Source organism: Chlorocebus sabaeus, chromosome 20, assembly GCF_047675955.1.
Source record: "Chlorocebus sabaeus isolate Y175 chromosome 20, mChlSab1.0.hap1, whole genome shotgun sequence".
Lineage (NCBI taxonomy): Eukaryota > Metazoa > Chordata > Mammalia > Primates > Cercopithecidae > Chlorocebus > Chlorocebus sabaeus.
Window position 1 is genome coordinate 14,201,075 of NC_132923.1, and position 18,001 is coordinate 14,219,075.

The 18,001-nt window shown below is 35.2% G+C and overlaps 1 pseudogene; it reads left to right on the top strand.

The window, feature by feature from the left end:
* Nucleotides 1-2,564: 2,564 nt before the first annotated feature.
* Nucleotides 2,565-17,514, top strand: LOC140709279 (olfactory receptor 10R2-like; annotated as a pseudogene).
* The last annotated feature ends 487 nt before the right edge of the window (nucleotides 17,515-18,001 follow it).

Below are 18,001 nucleotides of genomic sequence, written 5' to 3' on the forward strand. Positions count from 1 at the left end.
AACCTAATGCATTTGTCCATTAATAGACACTTAGGTTGATTCCAAACCTTGACTATTGTGAATAATACTACATAAACATGGGAGTGCAGATGTCTCTTTGACATTCTGATTTTATATCGATATACATCAAGTAGTGGAATTACAAGATCATATGGTAGTTCTATTTTCAGTTTTTTGAGGAACCCCCTTACTGACTTCCACAATGGCTGTCAACTAATTTACAACTGTCAACAGTGTGTAGGGGTTCCCTTTTCTTCAAATCCTCCCTAACACTTTACATCTTTTGTCTTTTTGATAATAGCCATTCCAACAGGTGTGAGGTGGTATCTCATTGTGGTTTTAATATGCATTTTCTGATGAATAGTGGAGTTGAGCATTTTTTCATATACCTGCTGTCCATTTATATGTCTTGGGAAATGTTTATTCAGATTCTTTACCTGTTTCTAATTGGGTTATTTGTTATTTGACTATTGAGTTTTTAAAGTTCTTTAAATATTGTGAATGTTAACCAATTATCAGATATATGGTTTGCAAATATTTTCTCTCATTACATAGGCTGTCTCTTTATTCTTTTGATTGTTACTTTTTCTGTGCAGAATTTTTTTGGTTTAATGTAATTCCATTTGTCTGTTTTGGCTTTGGTTACCTGAGTTTTTGGGGTATAGATGCTTTTTCTGCTTTCTCTCTGGAATGAATTTGAATTTACTGACAGCATGGGTTTATGTATCAGACACAGCTTTGTTGACCCAGTTCGTTGTATGGTGCCTGGCATAACAGAAATATCTGTTTTATGAATGGCCATGACTGTCCTGCAATTTTATGCCCCCCAGTCTTGCTCTGCCACCTTCATATTAACTCCATCCATCCTAGCAAACAAGCCAAGTGCATGGAAGTCATCTTCACCACTTTGTTTTTTAATCCTCATACCACCCATTGTGTCCTATAGATTCCACTGGCGAAAAGTTCTTCAATCACATTCCTTTTCTATTTTTACAGGATCATCCAGTCTTCTCTGGATTACTGCAAAAACCTCAAGTCCTGTGGTCCCTAATCCATTCTTCACACTGCTGCCAGGAAAGTCTTAGGGTTGTCGTGATGGTTAAATTAGAAAATATGAGTTAAACACTTACAAAAGTTGTCTGGCATATACTGAGCACTATTTTAGTGTTGATTTTTATTATCATTGTCATCATCTTTCTAAAATAAAAATCTGATTAAATTATGTCCCAGATTATAAAACTCTCAATAGTTCCTAACAGATTTGAAGGTGCATTTTAACTCTTTGTTAAAAATTCTACCAAAGTACTTGTTGTTCTAATACAATATATTGTTTCATGCCTCTTTACCTTTACATGTATTTTCCCAAAATTTGTGATTTCTTATCATTTGTCTACCCACTACTCAGATTTCAAAAACTTCATTCAAGCATAACCACCTCTAAGTAGTTATTGACCTCCATAATCCAATTCGTATTTATTTTCTGCATTTCTTTATAGTGACATATGCATATCTCTCATAATCCCACATCAAAACGTGCAGCAGTCACTGCTTTCTATGTTTCCTCCTCTGGGGGTTAATTTTTTTCTTCCTTTCTTTTTTATTTTCTTTCTTTTGAGATGGACTCTCACTCTGTCACCCAGGCTGGGGTGCAATGGTGCAATCTCAGCTCACTGCAACCTCCGCCTCCCAGGTTCAAGTGATTCTCCTACCTCAGCCTCCTGAGTAGCTGGGATTACAGGTGCCCACCACCACACCTGGCTAATTTTTGTATTTTTAGTAGAGATGGGGTTTCACTATGTTGGCCTGGCTGGTCTCGAACTCCTGACCTCAGGTGATCCGCCCCTGCTCGGCCTCTCAAAGTGCTGGGATTACAGGTGTGAGCTACTGCACCTGGCTGGGGGATTAATTTCTTAAGGTAAAAATTACCAATTATTTGAGCTCAGATCACCTAAATGTAACATGGTTCATGACTGAAACTAAACTTGGTAATACATAAATACATCAATGCTGTCTCTGGACACTATAAGTGAGTTCTCCCACACCGTGCTGCATCTCCCAGATTTGCTCCTTGCTGCTGTCACTGCTGGATCTACAAGCACCTGTTAGTCCATTGCTCTGCCATTTCTCAAAATACATTCCTTCCCTTGAAATAGAGGCTTAAGTTAAGGAGTAAACATTCTTGTCTCCAGCCAAATGGCAAAAATCAGGAACTGTAGGAGGAAGCCCATGGGAGATTTTTCTGCTGATTGTGTTTCCAGTAGCCTCCAGATTTTTAATGAGTCACTTCACCAAAGAATCTAAAATAGGAAACCAACTAATTTCCTGAGTCTATTGCGTAGTTTATCTATTTGGCAAAAAAGCCTTGAGGAGCATTTTTCCCTTGGATCATAGTTGCTAATTGAGGGAGGTCAGAATGTGTCAGAAGCAATGTGGTCATAACTCCCTAGGGTGCTAGATAGTAAAATTACCAAGCAGGCATTGATGCTAATGTGAACCAGAAAAAAAAACCCATTAATTATACTTATTAGGATTGTAGCTGATCCAGCCCATATAGAAAAGGCACAATGACCACTTTTCTAGGGAGTGAAGTAGTAAGTCATTTGTTGCTGTCTTGAAAAATTTTAAGAGACTAGCAGGAAGATATATAATATATTGGGAACATGCTAGTTTTGGCGAATTATTTGGACTTTTCCTTAAAGGGCCTGGGCCATGAGTAAGGTACAGAGCAACTGCATTCCTCTGTACCCTAGGATTCATATTTTAAAGAATGTGAAACTCTCTCATATTGGAGATTTGGTCTTTATTCAGTGGACAGCTTGAAGAAATTAAATTATCTAAAACCTTAGGACATAATTATGTCATTTCAAAGATGTTAGCTAGTTATGCCTTTTATCTTATGTTTAATTCAGAAATTGTTGAGATTTTCTTCGAATTGCAGTTTACAAATACATGACAGCGAAGGATTGGAAGGTGGTAATAGGAAAAGTAGCTGGATGGGGAGACAAAATAACGCTCAGGTTGAGATCTTAAGGTCAAGAAAAAAGAACATTAGAGATATTGCAGAATGGTCAAAAAGGCTACCCCTAGCACCAGTCTTAAGAAATGAAGGAAGAAAGGAAGGAAATATTTAATTAGGGCTTCTTATAATTCTGGGTTATGTTTTTTACTTACGCTGTCCATTCATCTTTATAATAACCCATATTACAGAAGAGAAAACTAAGATTCAGGAGGATTAATTTATTTGCTCAAAGAAAATGCTGAAATAGGAATGTGAATTCCGTCTCTAGTGCTTTCTTCATAATAAATTTTTATCTAGCTTCCTTGATCACTCACTGGAATTATCTTTACAAACTACATGAAAAATACGTACAAATTAGTTGCAATGATTTATTTATGTATTAATTTGTTCAATTATAATTTTGTCAGATTTTGAATATTTGTTCTTGCTGGAAACTGATGCTGATGTGGTTAGAGAGATGTATATAAGTGTTTGGTGCATGGCACCGAAACTTTTGTCAAATGAACAACATAGTCTTTGACTTCTAAGAGCTTGAATTGTACTAGGTAAGAATGATCATTTTATAGAATGATATAAAACGTAAGAAGTCCTAGAATGCATGTTTCACAAGGGCAAAGATCTTTGCTTTTTTCACTGTTGTATCTCAAACACCAAATATGATGTCTCAGATTAAGTAATGTATACAATAAATAGTTTTTAAATTGAAATAGTGCTTGGAAACCTGACTTACAGGGAAGTCATTTGAACAATGAGAAGATCTGCCCTAACACAGGAAAAGGCTCTTTGCATGTTCAATGAACTATGAAGTTCCATATGATTAAAACATTGGGATAAAATCTTGGAGCTGGAATAAATATTTGTGGTGTTGTAAGAGATCAAATTATCAACAGTCTTTTTCCTTGTCTTTCCTTCCCTTTTTCTTCCCTTTCTTTCCTTCCCTTTCTCGCCCTTTCTTTCCTTCCCTTTAACTCCCTTTTTTCTTCCTTCCTTCCCTCCCTTCCTCCCTCCTTTCTTTCTTTCTTTCTCTCTTTCATTCTTTCTTTCTTTTTCTTTCTTTCTTTTCTTTCTTTCTCTCCCTCTTTCCTTCCTTTCTTACTTCCTTTCTTTCTTTTCTTTCCTTCCTTCCTTCCTTTCTTCCTTCCTTCCTTTTTCTTTTCTTCCTTTCTTCCTTCCTTCCTTTTCTTTCTTTCTTTCTTTCTTTCTTTCTTTCTTTCTTTCTTTCTTTCTTTCTTTCTTTCTTTCTTTCTTTCCCTTCCTTCCTTCCTTCCTTCCTTCTCTCTCTCTCTCTCTTTCTTTCTCTCTCTCTCTTTCTTTCTCTCTCTCTTTCTTTCTTTCTTTCTTTCTTTCTTTCTTTCTTTCTTTCTTTCTTTCTTTCTCTTTCTCTCTCTCTCTCCCTCTCCTTCCCTCCCTCTCTCCTTCCTTCCTTCCTTCTTTTCTTTTTCTTTCTTTCTTTTAAGAAAATTGGAATTTTGCAACATTTGCAGGGATTTTTTAGGGTTCTGAGTTAGAAGGTACTTGGTTAAATGTAAATTTAAATGTCCCTGTGATTGCCACTTCTTAGTTGAACTATTTCAACACCCACCTTACCATTTATTCTCCTCTCCTCTCCCATCTTCTCCCAGCTGTTCTCTGTGTTTGCAATGCCATGCCTCCCATTCTCAGGCCCCTCTATCTCTGCTGCCCAAATCACTCTGGAAAATAATCTCCTCCAATTGCCCTTCCCAAGTCAACAGGGGTGGAGGTAAAAATGAAAAACAAAATGAAACGAAACAAAACCCTATAGCTTCCTACTTTGAATAAATTTGTTTCTTCTAATTTCTCCCTTCAGGCTGGATACAAGAAAGGAAAGGCAAACAAAAATAAAGAGTGTCATAATATATTTATTTTTTAAAAGACATACAGATTCTTTTCAGATTCCATAGTTCTGGCTCTAGAGAGGAATCAATCATGTCAAAAACACCAGATATGGGTATCAGGGGGCCTGGAGAGAAAAAGAAAATTCATTCTCCAATAAAGATATTATGAATCAGTTGGTCAGCTCATTGAGTGTGTATTCTATTTTCATAGTTCTGTCTGCAAGAAAAAGTACAAATATATTTTAATTGACACCTAGTATGCATGTGCACATATACAAATTGAAATAAAATATTCACTTTAAATAAGGACTACTCAGACTGGGTATGCTTTATTCTAATCTTCTCTTCTTATATCTGCTCTCCATTTAAATTTAAAAACTGCTGAGGTAGACCACTAATTTGATTCTATAACCTCAGTGATGTAATAAACATAAAGTTTCAAAATTACTGTCTTAAAACATATTTATCTATAAGAGAAAAGAGACCAGTAAAAAAAATAATAATAGTAAAGAAAATAATGCCATTAGATAGAGTACTTCTTATGTAGCAGGTGCTGTTCTCAGAAGTTTACATAAATTAATACACTTAACATTAATCACAGCCTCTTTCACAGATGAGACAACTACATTATAGCGAGGTTAAATAAGTTGTCTAAGGTTACACAGTCACCCAATGGAAGAACTGGGACCCAAAGCCAAGTTACCTTCCTCTAGATTCCATACTGTCATTCAATACACAGTAATACTGCCTTTCTTAAAATAAGTACTATTAGTTTGTGTTATGATTTTCAAATTTTCGTTATTATAAATATATTTTTACATATAAATCTCTATGGGCAACTTTTAAGAAATAGAATATTGCAATAAATTAGATAAATATATTCAAGGATGTTGATATATTTTGCTAAATTTCTTGGCATAAACAAGAGCAAATTATAAGCTTTTTTTTTTTTTTTTTTTTTGAGACGGAGTCTCGCTCTGCCGCCCAGGCTGGAGTGCAGTTGCCGGATCTCAGCTCACTGCAAGCTCCGCCTCCTGGGTTTACGCCATTCTCCTGCCTCAGCCTCCCAAGTAGCTGGGACTACAGGCGCCCGCCACCTCGCCCGGCTAGTTTTTTGTATTTTTTAGTAGAGACGGGATTTCACCGTATTAGCCAGGATGGTCTCGATCACCTGACCTCGTGATCCGCCCGTCTCAGCCTCCCAAAGTGCTGGAATTACAGGCTTGAGCCACTGCGCTCGGCTTATAATCTTATTAGTAAACTTTTTGTTACTTGTCATATAACACCACCAGTTAATTTGATAGGTGTAAATAATGTCTCTACTTTACTTGAAATATACTTCAAGTTAAATTATATTTTTAACATAAATTTTTACGTTTGATGCATTCTATTTCTATTTTATAAACTGTATGCTTATATCTATCTGCTTCTTCAAAGTTTGTTATTTTCTCCATCAGTTTGTAATAAACTTTTTATTAATGAATTTATTTGAAGAATATTTTTGGTAGTTTCCCATTTGTTGTTTGCTTTCTAATATTTCTAATGGTGCCATTTTTGTAAATATTTTATTTTATACAAATTGTTGCTTAATACAGCTTGATAATATTTCATTATTGTGTAAGTTTAGCTTTTCAAATTTTCTGTCCAGTAATACAATGTTTTCTATTCTTCAACATTTTTTGTATTTTATTAACATATAAAATAAATTTTGAACATACGTGTTGAAAATTTAAACTGATATTTAAAATGTATTGAAGATGTATTTATTAAGTTACTACTATATGTCAGAAAGAGTTTAGACGGCATTGAGATGTTTCATACTTTAAAAATAATTAAATTTTTGTTTAGGTAAATAAGGTATAAACTTTCTTTGATAACTGCTTTAAATTTAGCCCATATAGTCTAATATATATAGCTGACATTATTTTCTAGAATTTATTTTATTTTACATTGAATTTTCCCTTTGCCCCAACACTTGTTTAATAGTATTTTCAGATTATTGTATGGTCAAGCCTGTAATCCCAGCACTTTGGGAGGCCGAGACGGAATCGAGACCATCCTGGCTAACACGGTGAAACCCTGTCTCTACTAAAAAATACAAAAAATCAGCCAGGCGTGGTGGCGGGCGCCTGTAGTCCCAGTCACTTAGGAGGCTGAGGCAGGAGAATGGTGTAAACCCAGGAGGCGGAGCTTGCAGTGAGGTGAGATCCGCCCACTGCACTCCAGGCCGGGCAACAGAGCGAGACTCCCTCTCAAAAAAAAAAAAAAAAAAATTATCATGTGGAAGAGCTTTCAAAAATATGATTTTCATATGATTTTATTTTTATTGTTACTGATCAATGGTTTTGCTCAAATGTACAGATAGGTTTTCCGTATTCTTTTAAAAATTTTAAATTAAAAATTTTAAATAAACTTAAAAAATTAATGTTTTAATTAATGCTTCTTTAAATATATAGGATAAATGTGTAAGATACATTTTAGTCTTTGCTGTTTTTGATCAATGTTTATGAGCACTTGGATAGTCATGAATATGAGTAAGATGAAAGGGTGATGGATCATTTAAATGTATAGAAACAAGTATTTTATTTCATTGCATTCTGACTGGTGTGAAATGGTGTCTCATTGTGGTTTTGATTTGCATTTCTCTGATGATTATTGATGAGCATTTTTTATAAGTTTCATGGCTGATTGTATGTCTTATTTTGAGATGTGTCTGTTTATATCCTTTGCACATTTTAAAATGGCATTTATTGTTTGTTGCTTGATTTAAGTTTCTCATAGATTCTGAATATTAGGCCTTTGTCTGACGCATAGTTTGTGAATATTTTCTCCCATTCTGTAGGTTGTCTGGTTCAATATATGAAAATCAATAAATGTAATTCATGACATAAACAATTAGAAATGAAATTCATATGATCATTTTGATAGATGCAGAAAATCTTTCAATAAAATCTAACATCCCTTCATGATAAAAGCCCTCAACAGACTAGTCTTTGGGGAACATATCTCAAAATAATAAGAGACATCTATGACAAATCCACAGCCAACATCATATTCAACAAGCAAAAGCTAGAACTATTCTTCTTGAGAACTGAAACAACACAAGGATACCCATTCTTACCACTCCTATTCAAGGCAAGAGAAAGAAATAAAAGGCATCCAAATAGGAAGAAAATGTCAAACTACTGGTCTTCGTTGTTGATATTATTCCATATCTAGAAAACTAATTTAAAGGCTCTGCCAAAAGGCTCCTAGACATAATAAATGACTTTAGTAAAATTTTAGGATACAAAATCAATCTAAAAAAATCAGTAGTATTTCTATACATCAATAATGTCCAGGCTGAGGGTCAAATCAAGAGCATAATTATATTTCAATAACCACAAAGAAAATAAAATATCTAGAAATGCACCTAATGAAAGGAGAGAAAGGTCTCTACAAGGAGAACTACAAAACACTGCTCAAAAAAATCAGAGATGATGCAAATAAATGGAAAAACATTCCATGCTCATGAACTGGAATAATCAATATTGTTAAAATGGCCATACTGTCCAAAGCAATTTACAGATTCAATGCTATTCCTATCAAACTACGAATGTAATTTTATCAGAATTAGCAAAACTATTATAAAATTCATATGAAACCAAAAAAGGGCTCAAATAGCCCAAGTAACCCTAAACAAAAAGAACAAAGTCAGAGAGAAGTATCATACTAGCCAACCTCAAACTGTACTGTAATGTTACAGTAGCCCAAGCAGCATGGTTCTGGTGCAAAAACAGACACATAGACCTATGGAACATAATAAAAAAACTTAGAAAGCAAGCTGCACATCTACAACCATCTAATCTTCAACAAGGCTGACAAAAGAAAACAATGGAAAAAGGACTTCCTGTCCAATAAATGGTGCGGGGATAACTGGCTAGCCATCTGCAGAAGAGGGAAACTGGACCATCACTTTTCACCATATACAAAAATTAACTCAAAATGGATTAAAAATTTAAATGTAAAACCTCAAACTCTAAAAATCCTGGATGAAAACCTGGGGAATACTGTTCTCAATATAAGCCTTGGCAAAGAATTTTTGGTTAAGTTCCCAAAAGCAATTGCAGCAAAAACAAAAATTTGTAAGTGGGAGCTAATTAAACTAGAGCTTCTGCACAGCAAAAGAAACTATTGACAGAGTGAAGAGATTCTTATTTCTACTTGTTAGAACCTGAGAGGAGATTTAGGTGCAGTAATTAGAATAAATTTCATATAAGCTAATTTTATTTAATGGGATTCTACCTGAATAAAAAGTATTCTTGTCTTCTCTTATACTAACATTTAATTAACAGTTACTAGAAAATCAAAAGTATACTACATTGCTTTGACTTTTTACTGCAGAAAAAGCTATTATAAGTTTCAAACCTCAATTTTCATTTTTTCATAAACCATATACAAAGTTTTTCCTAAAAGCAGTTTATGTATCAGAATTCAATGACTCTACAACAGACCATGTTTTATTTAAGGCATGCTAGGCTCCATGTATGTCTATAGATAAAGATGATGGATAAGGGAAGAAGAAAGGTGATAAGGATAATTCTAGTCAATTCAGAAAATACTTATTCTGCATATAAATACAGATAATTATTCACAATCTGTTTGCTTATTTTTCTTGAATGTCTACATTATCGTTGTTCAAAGTGGAGAATAAGTGATATTAACCTAACTCAATCCATCTATATTGAGCTCAACAGGACCTGTCTCCCAACCCTCTGTTCAGGTATATAATATCTTCTTTTGTAAAATGTGTTTATGGTTATTTTAATTATGATTACAAATATAACTGGGCATTATTAGTGGTAAACTTTAAGTTATCAGCCTGAGAATGCAAATAATCAACTTACAATTATTTCTATCAACACTTACAATTATTTCTATCAACAGTCTTCAAAGAGCTGTGATGTGTTCCGGAAACACTTGAGGATCCTAGAGTAGGACTAAAATGGTGACTATTAAATGGATCACAATGCTCCAAAGGCCTCTATTTAGTGATTAAACTGAACACATTTGGGCAATTCTGATTTCTTTTCATATAAATTTTATAATCATCTTATCAATCTTTAGAATAAAAGCCTGCTGGGATTTGTTAAGAATTATGTTGACTACATAGGCCAATTTGGTCAGAATTGCTCTTTATTTTATTATATCTTTAAATTCATGAACATGGGTGTTCTTCACTTAGTCATATTTTATAATTTATCCCAAAAATGTTTGAGAGATATCTGTGCATATGTCTTGCACTTTTTTGTTAAATCTGACACTAAGCTTTTTAAAATGATATTGTGAATTGAATTGTTTTCTTAATATCATTTTTAGATGGTTTGTTGCTTGTTCTAGTAGGCCAAATAACGAGCTCCCAAAGATTTCTAGGTTTTAATCACTGGAACCTGAGAATATGTTGGATTATAACAAGAGGAATTAAGGTTGCAGAAGGAAAGTCAACTGACAATAAAATGGAGATATTATCCTGTATTATTCTGGTAGGCCCAAAGTAATCATAAGGGTTCTTAAAATTGGGAGAGAGAATCAGAAAGTCAGAGAAAGAGATGTAACTTTGTTGACTTTGAAGATGGAAGGAGGGGACCATGAACCAATGAACATGAGAGGTAGCTAGGAACCGGAAAAGGCAAGTAAAAGGCAAGATTCTTCTTTGTCACCTCCAGAAAGGAACAAAGGACTGCATGCCCCAAATTCTTATATTCACATTCCTGAATATGTTTTACTTCTTTCTGTCTTTGTAGTTCTTGGCAGAAAACCTCACCATGGTCACTGACTTCTTGTTGCTGGGTTTTTCCAGCCTTGGTGAAATTCAGCTGGCTCTCTTTGTAGTTTTTCTTTTTTAGTATCTAGTCATCCTTAGTGGCAATGTCACCATTATCAGTGTCATCCACCAGGATAAAAGCCTCCACACACAGTTTGCTCAGCTGGGGCTATTGGCCAGGAGCCTTGGTTTCTTTCCATATAGATTCTCCAAGGGCTACCTGGGCTTTCTCAAAACACGGTTGCTAGGGTACAAAAGTGAATGATTCAACACACCATAAGTAGCAGCTACTAGACTTTAGAGACCAGGGTTAATAAATGGATACAGTCTTACATTGATTGTAATTTATTGGTTAAAGTAGTCACTCATCCTATCTGGATTCAGGGGAAGGAAGCAGCCACCAAAAGTTCCTGTCTGGCTTAATCACTTGGGCTTTTCTCTTACTTTCTCATCCCTGCAGCATCCTTTTAAAAAAAATTTTAATTTAATTTAAAGTTATGGGATTCGTGTGCAGGATGTGCAGTTTTGTTACATAGGTAAACATGTGCCACGGTAGTTTGCTGCACCCATCAACTCATCACCTAGGTATTAAGCCCAGTTGCATTCCCTATTTATTCTGATGCTCTCCCCTCCCCGCCCTCCACCATAGGCCCCAGTATGTGTTATTCCTCTCCCTGTGTCCATGTATTCTCATTGTTCGGGTCTGACTTGTAAGTGAGAACATCTGGTACATGACTTATACAAGAGCAGTTCATGTGAGCACCTCAGGGAGACGTCCATGTGTATCTAACATTTCACCCACTTCCAGCCCAAGTGGATGGACTCACTGTCAGAAAGAATCAATATGTGAACTGAAATGGGGAGAAAGCTGATGGGCTTTGTGGAAACCTATATGAAGGCACTGTCACACTTTTCTCCATAACCCAAACTGTCTTCATATACTGAGGAAATTTTTACCAAATTCACATTGTATTCCAGAAGCAAACCTGTTTCGAATGTATCTGAAAGATTCTGCCATTCTAACATTCTGTCCTCTATTCTTTATATCTTCCTCTCTTCTAGCTTTCAGAAATAGGAATGTGTAGCTGCTTAAAAAAGAATACCTTTCTTCAATTTCAGAATGAAACTCTAGAGGCACCATGCAGGGAAATTCAAAGGAGATGGTTTCATTGTTGTATATTTTAACAAATGATGCCTGGAGAACCTCCACATTTCTGACTAGAGAATTTCTAAGAGGGAGTCAACTAATCCCCATGAATAATAGGACTTTTTCTTTGGCCAACGAATTCTTATAGTATATTATCATGGTTCCACATGCTAATCAGAAAAATTATGGACAAGTATTGGGCACAATGTGGTAATTATCTCCCTGTGGAGGTGGAGAGCTCACTTACCAACCAAGGCATTGAGTCCATGGCTAATGTAAAAAGGAAAGGCCACTGATGACACTTATTGAGCCATTACCTAAAGTAGCCATGGAGAAAGGGCACAGGTAACATTTTTCTGTGGAGTAATGCTGTTTTCTTATTTTGGTCTTGGGAGTTCCTGAAAGATGAAGAAGAACCCTGAGGCATCATGACAGGGAAGACAATTTTGGTAAATTTCACCTAGAAACCTTCACAGAAGTTTCTAGGAGGTGCCTGAGACTGAATAAACTGGCAGGTTACAAGGCTCTAGAACTCTGATTTGAAGAAATGTAAAATTTTAATTTTTATTTAGAGACCTTGATTTTTTTTATTAAGAAGACCAGTGACAGTCATTTATTTTTGTGTCAAATTTTTAAATTGTTGAGTTTTTCCCATGAGCTAGTGATCTGTTTACCCCTAGTTATTAGTAATGAAAAAACAGAATTTGTAATCAAATGACAGAAAGAAAAGCTGAATAGTGGAAAAAATAAAGATAAAGATGGAAACCAAGGCCAAAGCAAAGACAGAGACCCAGGATAAGTCTTGATTATTTCAGGAGTGGAGGTAGTATTAGTCTTAGAAAGGAAGAATAAAAAAATTACAGTAAACATACACTGCATGAGGAATACAGAAATGTTTCTCACTTAAGAGGCACATAATAGTACCTCTTAAGGAAACCAAGTTACTAAAAAATAAACTAATTAGAATTATTATTAATTCATTAATAGACATTTATTTATTCCTGAAGTATCTATATCTCATTTATTTAAATATTGGATAAAGTTGGGGATACAAAGGGAATAAGATGAGGCATTTATCCTTGAGGCTATTAAATCTATTGGAGAGACCAATGGGAAAGAAAAAATTAGATATAACATGTTTTAGACAAGCTTTAGATTACTAACAAGGGAACAGCAGACCCTCCTTAGACATATTGGAGAAAGTTAGATAATTGATAACTCTAAAAATGGGAGGAATGAGTGGGCCATACATGAAGGGGAAATGATATTGGAGGCTGAGATTTCTCTCTCCTCTCTTTCTCAGTGGAATCTTGAGACACAAAGGCATATAAAGGAAACTAAGTATTTCAGTATAATTCCTGTGTGATGAAAACTTAGAGGATGAGATTGTAAATGTACATGGGACAGAGAATCATCTGTCCTATGATTCAGCTTAAGGAGTTTTGACTTTACCTTATAGGTGATGAAGAGTTACTACGCAGCATAATGTTAAAATATGAATTCACTTTTTCTACTTGTTAAGAGGATGATCTAGTTACTCTATTTTTCTTCTTTTCTTTTCTTTTCTTCCCCTTTCTCATTTTTCTAAGCATTTCTTTCAATCTGTAATGCCTTCCCTTCCAAACTCATGTCATTACCTCTTATTTACCAGTAACTTTAAACAGTACCCTCGACTGAGTTAAGTCAAATATTTCCATAGTAAATTTTATTTATGACTATTAGTTTCCACATAGGTTCCAAGGATGAGTTTGAAAGAACAGATGGTTGATGGGGTAGGAGTTATAGAGTAGATACAGAGTAATGTGACCTTACTTCTCTTTCACGTACACCAATTTTCTTTCACATACACCAACTTTCTTTGCATACTTTGTCACTGTTAATATTGGGGATGAACCTATAAGTGAGAAAACACTCCAAGAAAGGATATATGGAAAGTGGAAAGGCATAGATGATGTCTCAGGAAGAATGTTAGTGAGGAATCTGTTTTGGTCAAATGCATGGTGTATATTCTTTATTTATAAAGTTTAGAGATAAGGCCATTCAAAAATATACTGAGATAGAAAATAAAACTCTTGGTTCTCTTCCCATTTCAAAATTTTATTAAACATTTGCCTAAACAAAACAGCGAATATTGATAGCAATTTAGTTATTTGTAAAGGACTTCAAGCCCCTAAATCAAGTGTTTCTAAAATTAAAATCAAAAGTTTAGCTAGTGAGATAATGGAGGAGACTATTTGATAATCAGAAATGATAAATAATATAGCAACATTTTTTATGGAATTTTTTGCTCTACATTCAGAGAATAATGTCAGAGAGATTTTTCATCCCAAAATGTTGAAGCAGAGTGTTAATATTACAGGGTAGGTAAATATTAAGGTAACAAGTTTTGAAAATCCCTGGAATCAAATATCATCTACCTGAGAGTTTTGAAATGATTTAGAGAATAAAGTGATATCATTGGTCATTGATTTTTTTCAACAGGTTTTGAAACACTTAGTATATGTTGGGCATCATTGTATGTGTTCGAGATGCAGTTTCTGTTATCTGGTAAGTTATAGTTTGTAGAGTCAAAGATAATCTTATAATAGTAGTTTGTGGCAAGACAAGTAAGATTCTAGTGACTACTCAGGAAAAAAAAAATGGTGCAGCATGATTAGGAAACTGTAGGAAGAATTTTATGAGTAAAGTCATTTTAAATGAAAAGTAAAATTAGACCACAAAATTAAAAGCAGAAAAACGGTAAATATAAAGCAGAGACTATTTCCAGATATAGAAAGCAGTATGAAAAATGACTCGATTGTGTAAAAATTCTCACTGCTGAAGTACATATGAAGGAATCTATAATGGCAGTTATGAGTGAAAAGGTGAAACTGGGAAAAGTGTGAAAGACCTAGAATATTTGATAGATAACTGAGAGTCAGTTGGTTTGGTAATGTGATAGGATTTGTTCTATAGAAAGACAATTCTGCTGCTATTATGGAGGATTACTCAGAGTGGAAGGGAGAATCTTGTCAGTTCACTTATAATACTATAGTCCAAGCAAATGACAATTACTTGCAAAAAATAATAATGAATCCTAAAAGTGAACAAAAATAGATTGAATGTGGAAGATTAGAAAAATGGTGAGTTTAAACATGTCGTAGAAATTTATAGCTTAGATGGCTTAAGAGTATTTTGAAACTACTTATTGAAATACAGAATCTAGATAAAAGAACACATTTAGGCAAGAGGTAGCACAGAATAAGAGTGCTTTGATTAAAATGTATGTAATTCAGTACCAGCAATGATAAATATGTTGGAGGCCTTAGGGAAGGTATCTGAGCCCACCTATTCAGGAATTTAGAGACAGTTCTTTGGAATGACAGCGTTTTGGGCCTCCAAGCCAGGTACATCAAGGACAGAACATAAAACAATGGGCAACAAGTGAATGCTGAAGCAAAACTAAATGATTCTAGCCATGTCTTTTCTGTAAGGAGAAATCAGGCCTATAATCCTGTAAGAGTTTGTAGAGTAATCATAAAGCCAGTCCTAAAACAATAACAATAGTTCGAAACCAATTTATGTTTAACAAATGAATGCATGAAAATTGGTTATATAATTAGTTGTAAAAGGGAACTGTGCTCTTTAAGTAACACAAAGACAAATGGATGCTTTTCTAGATGGAGAAGGTATTAAAAACAGGCATAGAAAGGTGAATCATCAGACAATGGTGTTACAGCTTATTCATGCTATCGCTTATTGATATATGTATCAGTAATCAGGATAAAAGTGTGACCATTGAAAATAATAACTAATATAAAGGATTTTATAACATTAGGTTACAAGAATCCTCTCTAGTCTGCAGGGAATATGTTCCAACATTCCATTGTATGCCTGGAACTGTGAATAGTACTGAACCCTAAATATACTATGATTTTTTTTCTATAATACATGGCCATGATAAGGCTTAATTTATAAATTAGGAATAGCAAGATATTAACAACAATAACTAATAATAAAGTAGATCAATAATAACATTATATCGGCATCACTACTCTTGCACTTTGGAGTCATTATTAAGGAAAATAAAGGTTACTTGAGCACAAGCTTGGTGATACCATGACAGTTGATCTGATAACTGGACGGCTTCTGAGTGACTAATGGGTAATAGCATATACAGTCCGGATACACTGCACAAAGGGATGATTCTTGTCCTGGGCAGGAAGGAGCAAGACAGTGTGAAATTTCAACATGATACACAGAAGGGCACACAACTTAAAACTTGTGAGTTGTTTATTTCTGGAATTTTCCATTTGATGTTTTTGGATTGCAGTTGACTTGGGTACTTGAAACTGACCTGGGTACTAGAAACCAGTGAAAGCAATACTTTGGATAAGGAGGAACCACTCTATTAAAAAAAGAGATGGGATCTATATAAGTCTCCAAGTAGGGGACCTGATGGATAGGTTTTATTTGAGCAAATGACTGTACACTTCCTATGAACTTTTGTCCCCAGATTCACTGCTAAAATCAGCAGTAGAAAAATAGCAGTTTGAATGCATATCAATTTAGAAAATCTTCTCGTTACATTTACAACTCTTTTTTCTCTCCCATGCTTGTTGTTTCTCATTCAAACAAGGCTGGCATGGCTACTTTATGAAGGTAAGTCTCTCTGAATTTTAAGTTCCAAAGATCTCTGGGTCTGATCATATTGGCTTTATTCCATGGGATTAACTCTTCATAGCTAATTCCTCCTCTGTCACTGAGTTCCTACTGCTGGGCTTCTCCAGCCTTGGGAAATTGCAGCTTGTCCTCTTTGTGGTCTTTTTCTGCCTCTATTTGATTATATGGAGTGGAAACATCATCATCATCTCAGTCATTCACTTGGATCACAGCCTCCACACACCCATGTACTTCTTTCTAGGTATTCTTTCTATCTCGGAAATCTTCTACACAATCGTTATCCTGCCCAAGATACTTATCAACTTATTCTCTGTACTAAGGACACTGTCCTTTGTGAGTTGTGCCACCCAGATGTTCTTCTTTGTTGGTTTTGCTGTCACTAACTGTCTGCTTCTGGGAGTGATGGGTTATAATCATTATGCTGCCATCTGCCAGCCTTTGCACTACATTGTTCTCATGAGCTGGAGAGTATGTGGACAACTGGTAGCAACTTGCATTATTAGTGGCTTCCTAATACATCAGGTGTATTAGGTCTTTAGCCTTCCTTTCTGTGGCTCCAACTTTGGTCTTTAGCCTCCCTTTCCGTGGTTCCAACAAGGTCAACCATTAGTTTTGTGATATTTCACCAGTTATCCGACTCGCCTGTGCTGACATTGAAATCAATGAACTGATCATCTTCATCTTTGGGGTCTTGGTGCTTGTTTTGCCCTTGATATTTATCTGCATTTCTTATGGCTTCATTGTCCACACCATCCTGAAGATCCCATCAGCTGAAGGCAAGCAAAAATCCTTCTGCACCTGTGCTTCCCATCTCATTGTAGTCATTGTCCATTATGGTTGTACTTTCTTTGTCTACTTGTGGCCCTCAGCCAAATATACATCGGGCAAAGCTAGGCTGGTGACAGTGACCTATACCATCATCACCCCACTGTTGAACCCCATAGTATACAGCCTCAGGAACAAAGATGGGCAGCTGGCTATTCAGAAACTGATTGGAAAGTCTGGGTTTTCTCTTAAGACTCTATAATCAGAATACTTTCTAAGAGTATGGACACCATTAGACCAATTGTGTCATGATTATTTAAATCATGAGATTATCTAGTCTATTTATCTATCTAACTGTGAGGCCTCAGATGAGTTGTTTGACATTTGGGGCCTTCATGTTCTATGTATAGCAGAGATAGCAATATTTTCTTCCTAGAGTCATTGTAATTAAGAGAGATTACAAAATATCTAGCAATAAAACATAACTCTCCTCCTCTTTCTCTTCTTCCTCTGGATTTATAGTCCTCAAAAAGGTCTTAGTGGTCAACTTTTTTTGCCCTATATTTGTCTTGTTTGACCAAAATCTCTGATTGTACTGTGTTTAAGGTTATGTCCAGCTTAAACTGAGGTGTCGAGGCCTGAAGGTGGCTTAGATCTAGTGGTATGACATGGCAGGGAAAACTGTACCATATAGGTAATTAGGTGATTTAAAACTGGACACTGGTTAGGTCATGACTAAAGCTTTGACT